This window comes from Idiotropiscis lumnitzeri, unplaced genomic scaffold, assembly GCF_059441095.1.
Source record: "Idiotropiscis lumnitzeri isolate Australia: NSW breed Sydney's pygmy pipehorse unplaced genomic scaffold, RoL_Ilum_1.0 HiC_scaffold_26, whole genome shotgun sequence".
NCBI classification, from domain to species: domain Eukaryota; kingdom Metazoa; phylum Chordata; class Actinopteri; order Syngnathiformes; family Syngnathidae; genus Idiotropiscis; species Idiotropiscis lumnitzeri.
Window position 1 is genome coordinate 2002501 of NW_028283564.1, and position 13245 is coordinate 2015745.

Sequence of the window (13245 nt, forward strand, 5' to 3'; positions counted from 1 at the left end):
ATCACAGCCTATCAGAGCAACAAGCAGTGTTGACCTGAAATGCTCCCACTTCGACTATTCCAATGGCTAGATTTCCACATCAGACAGAAAGTAGAGAACAACAGGGACATGTGATTGATGGCCTTTGCCACGCAATCTCACAGCAAGCCAGTGTCGCAGAATACTTAGCAAAGAGTCAAAAAGCATCGCTTCTTCCCGAACTTTCCATTCCTACGTTTAAAGGCGACCCTCTGCATTATAAAACCTCTATAGGTGCCATTGAACATGGGATTGAAGGCCGTACAAGTGATAACCGTGATCATCTTCAATTTTAGCTGCAGTATACTAGTGAACAACCACATGAGTTGGTGAAGAGCTGCATCCATATGGAACCTCTGACAGGATATACCAAAGCAAAACAAATCTTGAAGGAGTTTTATGGTGATGACTTCATGATAGCAGAAGCATATTTAAAGGAAGCCATGGATTGGCCAACAATCAAGTCTGAAGATGGTGTTGCACTTCAGTCTTTCACATTATTCCTTATGGGCTGTTCGAACATAATGGCAGATGTTAATTACATGGAGGACTTGGACAACATGGCTAATATAAAGGCATTGGCAAACAAACTTCCATACAGACTTATAGAATCTTGGAGAAAATTTGCCTGCAATCTCCAAGAAAGAACAAATAGAAGAGTGAAGTTTAAGGATTTTGTTGACTTTGTTGACAAGCACGAAAGATTTCTATAAAACAGAAAACAAAATCACAACACACAGAAACAACAAAATCAAAGAAAGTCTTCACAACAGTCATTGTGCCCGCCAAGATGGAAAACAACAAAACCACCACGCCAAAGGCAGAACCTGTTTCAGTGGATGCTATTGCCAAACCATGTGCTAATTGTAATGGAGAGCAACACAGTCTCACAATTGGTAAGGAATTTAGGAGAAAGCATCACAAGGATAAGATTGACTTCTTGAGGAGCAAGGGTCTGTGTTTTGCATGTTTGATGCACGGTCGCATTAGCAGTTGCTGGAAACAAAAGCTTCAATGTCAAGAATGCTCTAGACTGCATCCTACAGCACTACACATTGTCCATAAACTTCTGCAAAGAAACAGCCTAAGACGATTGTGAATAGCAGTACCTATTAAGCGCCCTCGTACAAACAACAGAAACCTGGGGTGTCACTGGGGCCTGTAAATAGGACTGCATCCTTTCAATAATTCCGGTATGGGTCAAGGCACAAAAAGGAACCAAGACAGTGGCGACTTACTGTCCGGTTTAAAAATGCCCTGACGCCTTTTTTAGACTGAAATAACTTACTAAAGTTTTCGTTTTGTGCCATTCAGAATGGGAGAGGGAGCCAGGAGGCGAAACAGCCGTCTTGCCAGTTCAATCCCGCACACCCTCTGACTCTCACCCTCCGTTCTGCCTTTTTATTGAAACTAACTCATCAATAACTAATCACCAGAAGACAGAAAAGCATCAACAACTAATCACCAAGAGACAGAAAACATCAATAACTCACGGTATAAAGGTCAGTTTAACTAAAGCATCAATAACTAATCACCAGGGACTCCAGCAGGCAGAAAATCATAACCCAAGGTCAGTTTAACTAAACACATCTTCAGGATACGGTGTCTGTGTGTGTGTGTGTTAAAATAACAAGTAAGTGTCTCTGTGTGTGTTCAACATTAATGAGTGTATAAAAACATGATTATGAATACACAAACTGATTACCTATCCTCAGCCCATCTTACATTTCCCTCCTGTTGTGGATTTAAAAATCATGTCCTTACGGCTTTAAGACAGATCATCATAATGAAATCATACAACAGTGTGATCATCAGTGGAGGAGCGAAAACCTCACATTAGGGAAAAATTCCCCTCCTCCCTTCCGGCGTAGAATGAGATCCTCATAATTTGATGACCATCAGGGAATAAAACTTGTCCCTGGGGTGACTTGGTGGAGGCCCTTGCCTCGTTGTAGGAGAGATAAGATAAGATAAGATAAGATAAGATGTCCTTTATTAGTCCCACAATGGGGAAATTTGAGGTGTTACAGCAGCAAAGATATAGATCACACAGAGTCGGCGGCGTAATGTAGCCGTTAATGTATAACATTAGCAGCAGACATTCAGAAAAAGCATGCAAATATACACAGTATAAACGTATCTAAGTGTAAGGAAACACTCCTAATGTTTGTCCATTATACGGAGGGGGAAACGCTGTAATGATAAAGACTACTGAATGATTGAAAATACTGCAATCATAAAAATATTGCAATGATAAAAGTACTGTAATGGTAAGAGTACTGAAATGATAGAAAAGTACTGCATGATAGAAAATACTGCAATGGTAAAAGTACTGAAATAGTAAAAGTACTGCAACGATAGAAAAATACTGCAATGATGAAAGTACTGCAATGGTAAAAGTACTGCAATGGTAAAAGTACTGTAATAGTAAAAGTACCGCAATGATAGAAAAATACTGCAATGATAAAAGTACTGCAATGATAAAAGTACTGTAATAGTGAACATCCTGCAGTGGTAGAAATACTACAGTGATAGAAGTATTGTAATAAGAATACTGTAATGGTAAACAAAATACATCATTGGTCAATATTTAAGTACACCCTTGGCTGAAAGTACAGTAGTAGTTAATATTGCATCCTAGGACTGCACAATTGCACTAATGCCCTCCCGTTTGTAGGCCTGACCCAATGTTCTTGTTAAAAAGTCTGACAGCAGTTGGCAGGAAGGAGCGGCGAAATCTCTCTTTGGTACAGCGAGGGTGTAAAAGTCTGTCACTGAAGGAGCTGTAAAGTGTTCTCAGAGTGTCATTGAATGGGTGGGCTGGTTTGTCCAGCATTGATGACAGTTTTGCCGTCATCCTTCTGCCCCCCACTGAGTCCACAGAGTCCAGGGAGCAGCCCAGGACAGAGCTGGCCCTCCTCACCAGTTTGTCCAGTCTCTTTTTGTCTCGGCCCGAGATGCCTCCTGCCCAGGAGACCACTCCATAGAAGATGACTGATGAAACCACCGAGTCATAGAAGTTCCTGAGCAGTGTTCCCCGAACGCCAAAGGACCTCAGCCGCCTGAGTAGGAAGAGTCTGCTCTGACCCTTCCTATAGAGAGCGTCTGTGTTGTCGCTCCAGTCCAGTTTATTGTTCAGATGAACACCCAGGTACTTGTAAGTTGAGACCCTCTCAACGTCTGTTCCCTGGATATTCACTGGTGCAGGTGGAGAGTGCCGACGCTTGCGGAAATCCACCACCAGCTCTTTGGATTTCCCAGCGTTGATTTGGAGGCGGTTCTGCTGACACCAGTCCACGAACCCCTGCGTAACCCCTCTGTACTCCCGATCGTCATCGTCAGTGATGAGGCCGACAATCGCAGAGTCATCAGAGAACTTCTGCAGGTGACAGGTTGTGGAATTGTATTTGTAGTCCGAGGTGTAGAGGGTGAACAGGAAGGGAGCCAGCACAGTTCCCTGCGGCGCTCCCGTGCTGCAGAGGAGCACGTCAGACACACAGTCCTGTGTTCTCACGTACTGTGGCCGGTTTGTGAGGTAGTTGTGAATCCATGTGATGAGGTGGTGGGCCACTCCCGCCTGCTCCAGCTTGTCTCCCAATAAGGCGGGCTGGATGGTGTTGAAAGCACTTGAGAAATCAAAGAACATGATCCTCACCGTGCCCCCCGCCTTCTCCAGGTGGAAGAGTGAAGTGTGGAGCAGGTAGATGATGGCATCATCCACACTGATGCCAGGCTGGTATGCAAACTGGAGTGGGTCCATTGAGGAGCTGACCAGGGGGCGCAGATGGACGAGGACCAGTCTCTCCAGGGTCTTCATCAGATGAGACGTCAGCGCCACTGGTCTGAAGTTGTTGAGCTCCTTCGGATGGGGTGTCTTTGGAACCGGAACCAGGCAGGATGTTTTCCACAGCTGGGGGACTCTGCCCAGCTTCAAGCTCAGGTTGAACATGTGCTGGACGATTCCACACAGCTGGTCTGCGCAGGATTTGAGGAGCTGGGAGCTGATCCCATCTGGGCCTGCCGCCTTCCTCGCCTTCATCTTCCTCAGCTGGTTCTTCACCTGAGATGTTGTGAGGAACAAGGCTGAGCAGGAGGAAGTGGTGGTTGTCTGATGAGGCTGGGAACTGGAGCCTGTGGAGAGAGAGAGGGGCGAGAGAGGGGGAGAGAGGGTCTTGTTCGCAGTGGCAGGAGGGGTGGGTGGGGGCTGCATCAGGGAAGCCTGAGCGGGGTCAGACATTTGATCAAACCTATTGAAAAATAGGTTCAACTCATTTGCCCACTGAAGCCCCCCCCCCTTCTGGGTCTTACCTGCTTGTCCGTGGCCTGAGATGGTCTTCAGGCCCCTCCAGACATCCCTGGCATTGTTCCGCTGCAGTTGTTCTTCCATCCGCATCCTGTAGGACAGCCGTCCTTACCTCCCGGATCTTCGTGTATGGTGTGTGTGTGTGTGCACGTGTGAGGACAGGGGCAAGAAGTCCATGTGTTTTTACGTTTCAGTGTCCAGTTTGAGTTCGTCATTCTCAACATTAATCAGGTTGTAATGGTACATTTGGGCAACAAACCTACGATTAACCATCGTCTTTGTCATAAAAATAATGCAACATGAACAGACTACACATAACAAAATGAAAACTATAATTATCCCTATATATTGTTTTTTAAATTCTTCATAGTGGTCATAACATCAATAATTGTTTCATTTTTATTAAAAATTTAAATGCAGTAATGTACTCCAATCAAGGCTGATATTCCTTTATGTACGTCATTAATTTCCAAACAATATCTAATCTTTTTGTTCTGTGGCTTCAACATATTTATCATCTCATCAATATTAGCACCACAGAGTACTGAGTTTCGAGATCCTCACAATAGTCGTTCTCAAAATGATATTTTATTTTTATCAATTTAGCTTTGTTAAGGTAAGATATTTTATTGACAATCTAACATTAATATGCAAAGAACATGTACATTAGTACGAAATGTAAAAGAAAATTGTGGTGGGGGGGTGCGAATTGTTTTCTTCTTGGTAGGGGTAGCATGACAGGAAATAATTGAGAACCACTGGTCTAGTCACACACCAGCTCGGGTTCATTCCCTACCAGAGAAATGACATTCCATGTCCCCAGAGCTAGGCGCTTTATGTTGCCGGGGATTGGACTGCCTTTGACTGCCTCCTAGCTCAAAGGAAACCCAAATTCTTTGGTCCCGCCCACTGGTAGTGAGCCGAAGCCCTTGTATTAAATAATAAATAAATACATAAAATAAAAAAATTAATAAATTTAAAAAACGGACCGATCCACTGCTTGGGTTAGTTTGACCCACCTTGAGATCCGTTCCCACTCAGTGACAGTGTCTACAAGCCACTGCCACCAGGCCAGTGAACCCAACGTCCAGGCAGTGACAAAAAACGTGATCAAATTACATTGCTCATCATAAGGTGTTTGTGAGACGCTCTTTGTATGTTTCCTCAATTAAGACCTGTTTTCCATTGGTGTATTTGAAAAAAGTGGTGAACCTGTTAAATTCACTACAAAACGTTAAGAAGATGAAAGTAATGTTTGAAGGAATATTATTTTTCTATCGACATGCCGGCGGGCGGGCACAGATAGAGAGTGATAAAGCAGCACCACCCGCGCGGGGCGTGCTGACGAAAAGGCAAGCGCTCCTCCTCTCATCGCGTCCTTATTAAGACAGAAAAAAGACGCTGTTGAATTTTACCTATTCGCAGTTCGAGCAGGTGCTTAACGCTGGAGAATATCACCACTTCGAAGTTCGAACTGCTGTTGAAAGGGAGAGGTAAGTGTTTTTCGTTGGGTTTTTTTCAAAACATGCGTCGAGTGCATTTGTTCATAGTTAGAGATAGTTGTGTGGAAAACACTATACAAAGTAGCACCATGGATGTGGGCCTACAACACTGGCCTAGCAAACATGTGCTCCTACATCGACATAATTGACGAGCTCCAGTTAAGCATTGAATAATTATAAAACGTCATGGTGCTTTTACTCATTTAAAGAACTAAACCGACGCGTATTGTCATCCGGTGGTCAGGTTTGCATTGAATGTGAGCACGAGGGACGCTAGCTTGTTGCGTTAGCTTTGCGGAGCTAACAGCTTGCACTTTTGTTATAGAACCACAGAATGCAAGTACTATGATAATTTCTGTCATTAATTTTTGTGTAAGACACGATGTTCACTGGTTAATTACATGATTCTTAAAGCAAAGGTTACTGTGAATGCAATTTTGGTAAGATTTTTGTAGTCACACTGCATAAATCTGTCTGTGTCTGTTGTTTAAACTTCAATATAAACTATTCTGGTTGAAATCGTTAATTGGGATGGAGGAATTGATGTTTTTTTAATTTATAATTTATTTTTCTTACACTGATATTGTTAAAACTCCATTTAGCCCATAGTATTAATAATTCTCAACACAATACTGTCTTTTTTCTTTATAGAATAAACAATGCCTTCCCTGAGATGCAGGAAGTCCCCAAAGCAGGATACTATTGAACATGCAGTCAAGGGTCTGGACAAGACTGCAGAGTTAGAAGCGAAGAATATAAACTAATTTAAAGGTATGATGTTAACGCTTTTGCTAAGATATATTATTGTTTTCTGATAACCAAGCTGACATCGTTTTTTAAGTGGTTATTTTACATTAAGAGTGTCTTGACCTTTTCTTTTGCCACTTTTGTCCGTTTCAAGTTATTTCAGTGAGTGTGAAACCTGATGGTAGGAGTTCTATCTAAATTAAGGCTGTACTTGATGACGCCCTCCGGCATTTTTATACCACAATAGACCGGTGAACAAGTCCGATATTGATAGTCTAGTGTAAAGCACGTAATACGTCACAGAGATCACGTGACGCGATCCAATATGACTGTGTACAGTGTATGTCATTGTTTTGAAACTAAATAATCTTAAAGTTTTTTTTTTACGTAACCAGGTGCAATTGACATTTGTACTTTCAGTCCTAATACATACTGGCTAATGCAATGCTGGAAAATGAATTTTGGCTGGTCTGTTCCTTTAAAATCATAAAGAAGGGCTCTGCTCTATCCCTCACAAGAAGCAATGTTTCAAACCACCCTACATTAGTATAGTGGCCCAAATGAATATGATGACTCCTTATTTGTGTGCTTAAAAATATGACGAAGCTAACTTGATTTCCCTGTTAACTAGGTCGAGGAGTATTTACCAAGGCCCCTTTCAGGAAAGACGACTTTATTCTTTATTATGGAGTACAGAGGAAAATTGATAGATTCTGATGAATCTCAACGCAGGAAGATGGATGGAAGAGGCACTGTCTTTTTGTTTGACTTCCGCCGGCAAGAAAAAACTTGGAGGTGAGGCAAAGATTGAGATGTTATCTTATTTTTGTTTTTATTTAAAAAAATAAACACATACTCATCCCATAAGTGTTAGGGGAAAAATCATTCTCTAAGCAAAAATGTATAATTACTTTTATTCATGCGTTGAATCTGTACAAATGAAAATATAGATCATGAAGTCTCAAAGACAAGCTGTTAATAGGGTCTGATTCCAATAGAAATTTCTTGTATGATTTGATTTAGATTTAAAAATTGTGGATTTCCTATTTTTATGTTTTGTGTACACAAGATTGTCTCAAAGATTAATTTCTGACATTGTTTGAATAATTGTTTTTTTTTTTTTAATCTATTTTAAGTGTTGATGCAGCTCAAGAAGATGGCAGTCTGGGAAGACTGGTTAATGATGACCACATGCACCCCAACTGTAAAATGAAGAAGATGACAACAGAGGACAGACCACACCTCTGTCTGTTTGCGCTCCGAGACATTGATGTTGGCGAAGAAATAACTTAAGACTATGGACCAGCTGGCCTTGGAGAACACAGGTTTGTAAGATGCATCTTTAAGTACAATAACAGAGCCCACTTGTGGTGTTCTGGTGATGTAGTTTCCAATTAGTTTGGCAATCTAATAAATGTATGTGAGGTTTCTATGGAAGTTGAACATGCTGACTGACTGGGGGAGTTCTCCATTGTCCACTATCTGTAATTCAAATTTGTGGGTCTGAGTCAAAGTTTGGCTCTGCAGGAACAACGAACTGGTCAGGGAGTGACAGTATTACAAAGTTCTGCGTTACTCCTTTCTGGGCGGTGGCCCTGTTAGGCCATCATATGCCATATTGCAAATATCCCCATTGTGGGACTAATTAAGGACATCTTTATGTTGTGGTTTCCCTACCAGAACCAGCACCAACCCTGTATATTCATGATATAAAACACTGTTTCAATTTGATATTTAGCCTTTCTATACTGTAAAAATAGAAGACCCCAGGCTTTCCTGCGCGCCCTTGCCCAATTGGTGGTGTTCAGGAGACAACCTGGGACTGAAATATCAGTCACAACCAGTGTTGTTTTCGTCACTGATGACTATGACGAAAATACTTCGTTAACGCCCCTTTTTTAATGACGATGACAAGCTATACGAGGTTCTTTTATGACGAAAACATGACGTGATGTACATGAATTTTTTTCGTTGACTAGACAAAATTGTTAGCATGTGGTTCATAAATTATTTTATGTTGCTTTTAGTGAAATAAAGCCACAACAGTTGCCCAACAAAATGTTTTGCTTCTCTGCTTATTTTGGAGCAGTGAGCATTGATTCCACTGTTGCCACTTTTTTCTGTTTGTAATGAAGAATCCTTTGTAGTCCATCCAAAAGTCTTTGTTATTGGGTGGAAACCTTGAATGCCTTGTTTTAACTCAAATGGACTTAAACCCATCCATCCATCCATCCATCCGTTATCTGTACCGCTTCTCCTCACTAGGGTCGCGGGGGGTGTTGGAGCCTATCCCAGCTGTCTTCGGCAGTAGGCGAGGTACACCCTGAATTGGTGTCCAGCCAATCGCAGGACATGCATAGACGAACAACCATCCACGCTCACACTCATGCCTCGGGGCAATTAGAGTGTCCAAGCAACTTGCCATGCATGTTTTAAGAATATGGGAGGAAACCGGATTACCCAGAGGAAACCCACGCAGGAAGGCCGGAGCCAGAATCGTACCTACGACCTCAATATTGTGAGGCCATCATGCTAACCAGTTGGGCCACCGTGCCGCTTGGACTAAAACCTTTGTGAATAAATTGACGAAAACTAGGGTAAAACTTTTTTTGCGTTTCCGTCGATTAAAACTGGACTAAAACCCTTTTTTTAGTTTTCGTTGACTAAAACTGGACTAAAACTATAACGAATTGGGATGACTAAATGTGATGTAAACAAATCAGCACTTTGTCCAAATGACTTGGACAAAATCTAAAATGCCTGCCAAAAACAACACTGGTCACAACACGTGTCTACAGAAGATTAATTGGCATGGGCGAAATTAATTAGTTTTATTTCATTCATGAGCTTATGTTTTGTTTTGGGTGGCTAAGGCTTAAAATGTGTAAAAATCTAATCCAACCTCAAATATAATTAATTCAATAAATTTATGATGCTACTAAAACATCGAAGCAGCCTCCTCCAGGCTTTACAGACTCAGAAATGGAGGTATGCGTATCGTGTGCTCATCCTGTCGTGTCTCGAGATGTTAAAATTGCAGTTAGATAGACGTGTGCTGATTAGACAAGACTTCTAATATATCTGGTGTCACAGGATATTTGTCAGTGAATGTGTATGTCTGGTTTGAGGCTCACTCAGCTTTTTCTTGTGTTGTGGGGTCCAGTTGAGTTGAATTGCGAGTCAGGTATGTTGGCCATCTGACACCCAACTGTCAGGTTTGCGTTCGTGGGGACCCCGTAGAGCCATTTTTATTGTTGACATAAATCATAGCTAATCATCTTTTCCTTCATTATCATATGAAATACAGTTAGGAGTTGTATGTGCCTTTACTATGTTATAATCTTAGAACCTACCAGCCACTACAGCTGTCCGACAAGAAGACTTTTGGCTGTCCTGTGCTCCATTGCGGCCCTGGTGGCGTTCAAAAGACAACCTGTGACTGAAATATCAGTCACAACATATCTCTACTGAAGATTAATTGTCATGCGCTAAAGTAATTGGTTTTGTTTCATTCGTGAACTTGTTCGTTAAAATGTGTAAAATTCTGATCCATTTTCTTTTTTTTAATTCATTAAATTAATATTCAACTTGTTCATTAGGATGGAGGACAACCGACAATGACTGAATCGGCTGAGGTTGATGCCACCAGAACATCGAAGCAGCCTTCTCAAGGTTTGACAGACTCTGAAAAGGAGGTATGCGTATCATGTGGTCATCCTGTCGTGTCTTGAGATGTTAAAATTACAGTTAGATAGACCTGTGCTGGTTGGACAAGTTTTCTAATATATCTGGACATAAATCGTAGCTAATAATATTTTCCCTCATCATCATATGATATACAGTTATGCGTAGTGTATGTCTTTACTATGTTACAATCTAAGAACCTACCAGCCACTACAGTTCTCTCATTGGGAGACTTAAGCTTTCGTCAGGCTGTCGACTGCTGCATTGCCCTCTTATTGGCTTTAAGTACACAACCTGTAACTGAATTATCTGTCAGAACAGAACCTATGTGTCCACAGCAGGTGATTTGGCATGTGGATTCTTCAGATTTTTAGAAAATAGGTAAAATTGTGATCAAAAGTTTAAAATGTATAAAATTCTGGTATAGTTTGCAATAGTATATCTATTAAATCATTTCAAAACTTCTTAACAAGGATGGAGAACATTGGCTGTGACCGAATTGGTTGAGGTTTACATTACCAGGACCATTGAGCAGCCTCCTCGGGATCTACAAATTTAGGAATGAAGATATGCATCCCATGTTACAATCCTGTTATGGCCCGAGGTTTTGAAGTTGCAGTTACATATTGGGCTGGGCGATATGGCTGATAAGTACATAGCGATATAAGTATTTCATATGGGTCCATCGATACACATTGAATTCTTTTTTCATATTATTTTATTCATTATTTTTTTTATTTTCCAATATTTTCACTGCCCTGTTAAAAAAACATTTAATGTAGTTTTCCTCCCGGGAGCTTTTTGTTACGGTCAATTAAGTGTTTTTGTTAAATATAGCTGCGTAGAATAATTATATGCATTATTATCGTACCACAATGTTTTGGTTTTGCAAATAATTTCCTAAAATCATTCTAATTTTGTTATTACATTATTTTGTCATAATATCATTCATCAATATTTTAGTTTTTTTTTTTTTTCAAATAGAATTAAGACCTTTTTCTGTGCAGATTCCTCTGGGGATTAAGTATTTAATGGGTTCTCAATTTTCTCTTGGACTCTGATGCAACCCAGTCTCCTCCCTTGGACAAAAAATATGGGCTGAATCTTCCTTGGAATAACGACACAGATTCTGACGAATCATTGTCAAATCCTGCCCCTGAACTTTGTGCCTCAGACCCAGACCATATTACTATCCCAAGGCTCAGGAGGACCAAAAGTATACAGGTAAACAACCCATATAGATTTCAGGGAATCTTACAAGCAAATTGCATATATTTTATTGGTCTCCTGCCTTCTATCCTTTATATTTCGTTGTTGTTTTTTAGATTAAAAAAACAGGCTGACTTTGGAATGGATAAGCATTATTACTCCAACTCAGATGACAGTGGAGATGAATATATTCCGGATACAAGTGAGGCCTCTGATTCAGACGGAAGTGAATCTTTGAAAATTGTGGACCCTCTCTTGAAGTCTAAGAATGCCTTCAGAGATTTTTCTCCCACACCACGAATCTCAAAAGCCACCTCAACGCAGGTTGTTAATCAAGGGCGTTCACCCGTTCGGAGGAGTAGCAGCACTGGTGTGATTCTTGAATTCTATGGCTCTTCAAATATTTGTGCAGTTTAACACAAATCATCCAAAATAGAATTCAAGCACATCTGTGACAGAAATTCAAATTCAGAAGTCAAAGAGAGAGAACAAAAAAAAAAATCTAATGCTGCGCTTCTTCCGAAGACATATACTGTAAACATTAAATGTATGTTAGGACAATCTTGAAAAAAGTATTAGAACACCCTTTACTTTTATTTCTTGTTAATTTTATTAACCAAAATATGTCCATTTTTATTACAGATTAATGAATACAAAATTAAAACTCTAATCAGCTACTTTTTAATCGTTATATTTGTATAAACAAATGTTATACATCTGTGTGTTAACTTATACAAGAAATGACGGAAAAGCAAGGGTGGTTTAGTATTTTTTTATCGTATATAGTCTGTATAATATCTTTAACCTATGCTGATGCTGTTTAATACTGATTTAAATAATAATAATAATGTCATAATCTGTTGGTTTTACATGAACAAAACCTTTCAAGCACTTTTTAAAATTCTAAATACTACCTCTTGTCAGTAAATTGGTTCACAGCACTGCCTTGGAGTGAAAGTGTGTAGTGCTGAGACAGTCGGTATGTGCTGAGTCGTCTGACGTTTGTGTGACTGGTACCCAGGAAGGTAGCAAAACCAGGCAGTGTGTATGTCGTACCCAGGAAGGCAGAGAAACCAAGCAATATGTATGTGGTACCCACGAAGGCAGAGAAACTAAGCAGTGTGTATGTGGTACCCGGGAAGGTAGCAAAACCAGGGAGTGTGCATAGATACAGACCCCAAAAGTGATTAAAACCAAATAAAGTCCCCAGAAGATCATCTGTAGTCAGGTGAAGGACCCTGTACTTTGTTCAACTCATTTACTCCCTTAGACGTACAAAGACGTCTTTTAATGCAATGGCGCCCTCTACCAAAGACGTATAAGTACGTTTCCTGTCTTTTTTACGTCATAGTGTACATAAGGGTCTGATGCAACCTCTGACTGAGAATCAGCCTTGTCCGCATTGTGAATCATGTAAAAATCACCCAGCAGGGGGCAGAGGTGCAAAAGATCCGCCTTGAATCTGCGCCAGAGGTACAAATGGGGGGGCGGGATCCTGGGGTAGACTTATAAGTGTGGAGAGCAGCGTGGGTAGCTGCAGCATCGGCAGCACTAGCAGCAGTCGCATTAGTAGCGTTAGCAATGAAATCCTCCAAGCAAATGACGATCGAGGAATGCTTTTTTGTAAAAAAAAGCTTCCTAAAAGCATCAAGGCGATGGAGACGCTTTGGTTGAGAGGATGACGCTTCGTCGTCGTCACAACAAAACGGCGTCTAAAGAGGGTGCGCGTGCCTTGCGGCCTGCATCGCCTGCCTTCGGACAATAGCCAAAGCAGCTGAGAGT

At 41.0% G+C, this 13245-nt stretch overlaps 1 long non-coding RNA gene across 1 annotated transcript; it reads left to right on the forward strand.

Annotated features, from left to right (window-relative positions):
- Positions 1 to 5637: 5637 nt before the first annotated feature.
- On the forward strand, positions 5638 to 11834 carry LOC148315997 (uncharacterized). The gene is made up of 7 exons (XR_015840463.1): positions 5638 to 5814; positions 6475 to 6594; positions 7202 to 7365; positions 7707 to 7895; positions 10170 to 10265; positions 11326 to 11478; positions 11580 to 11834. It is a non-coding gene; the product is annotated as an uncharacterized LOC148315997 (long non-coding RNA).
- The last annotated feature ends 1411 nt before the right edge of the window (positions 11835 to 13245 follow it).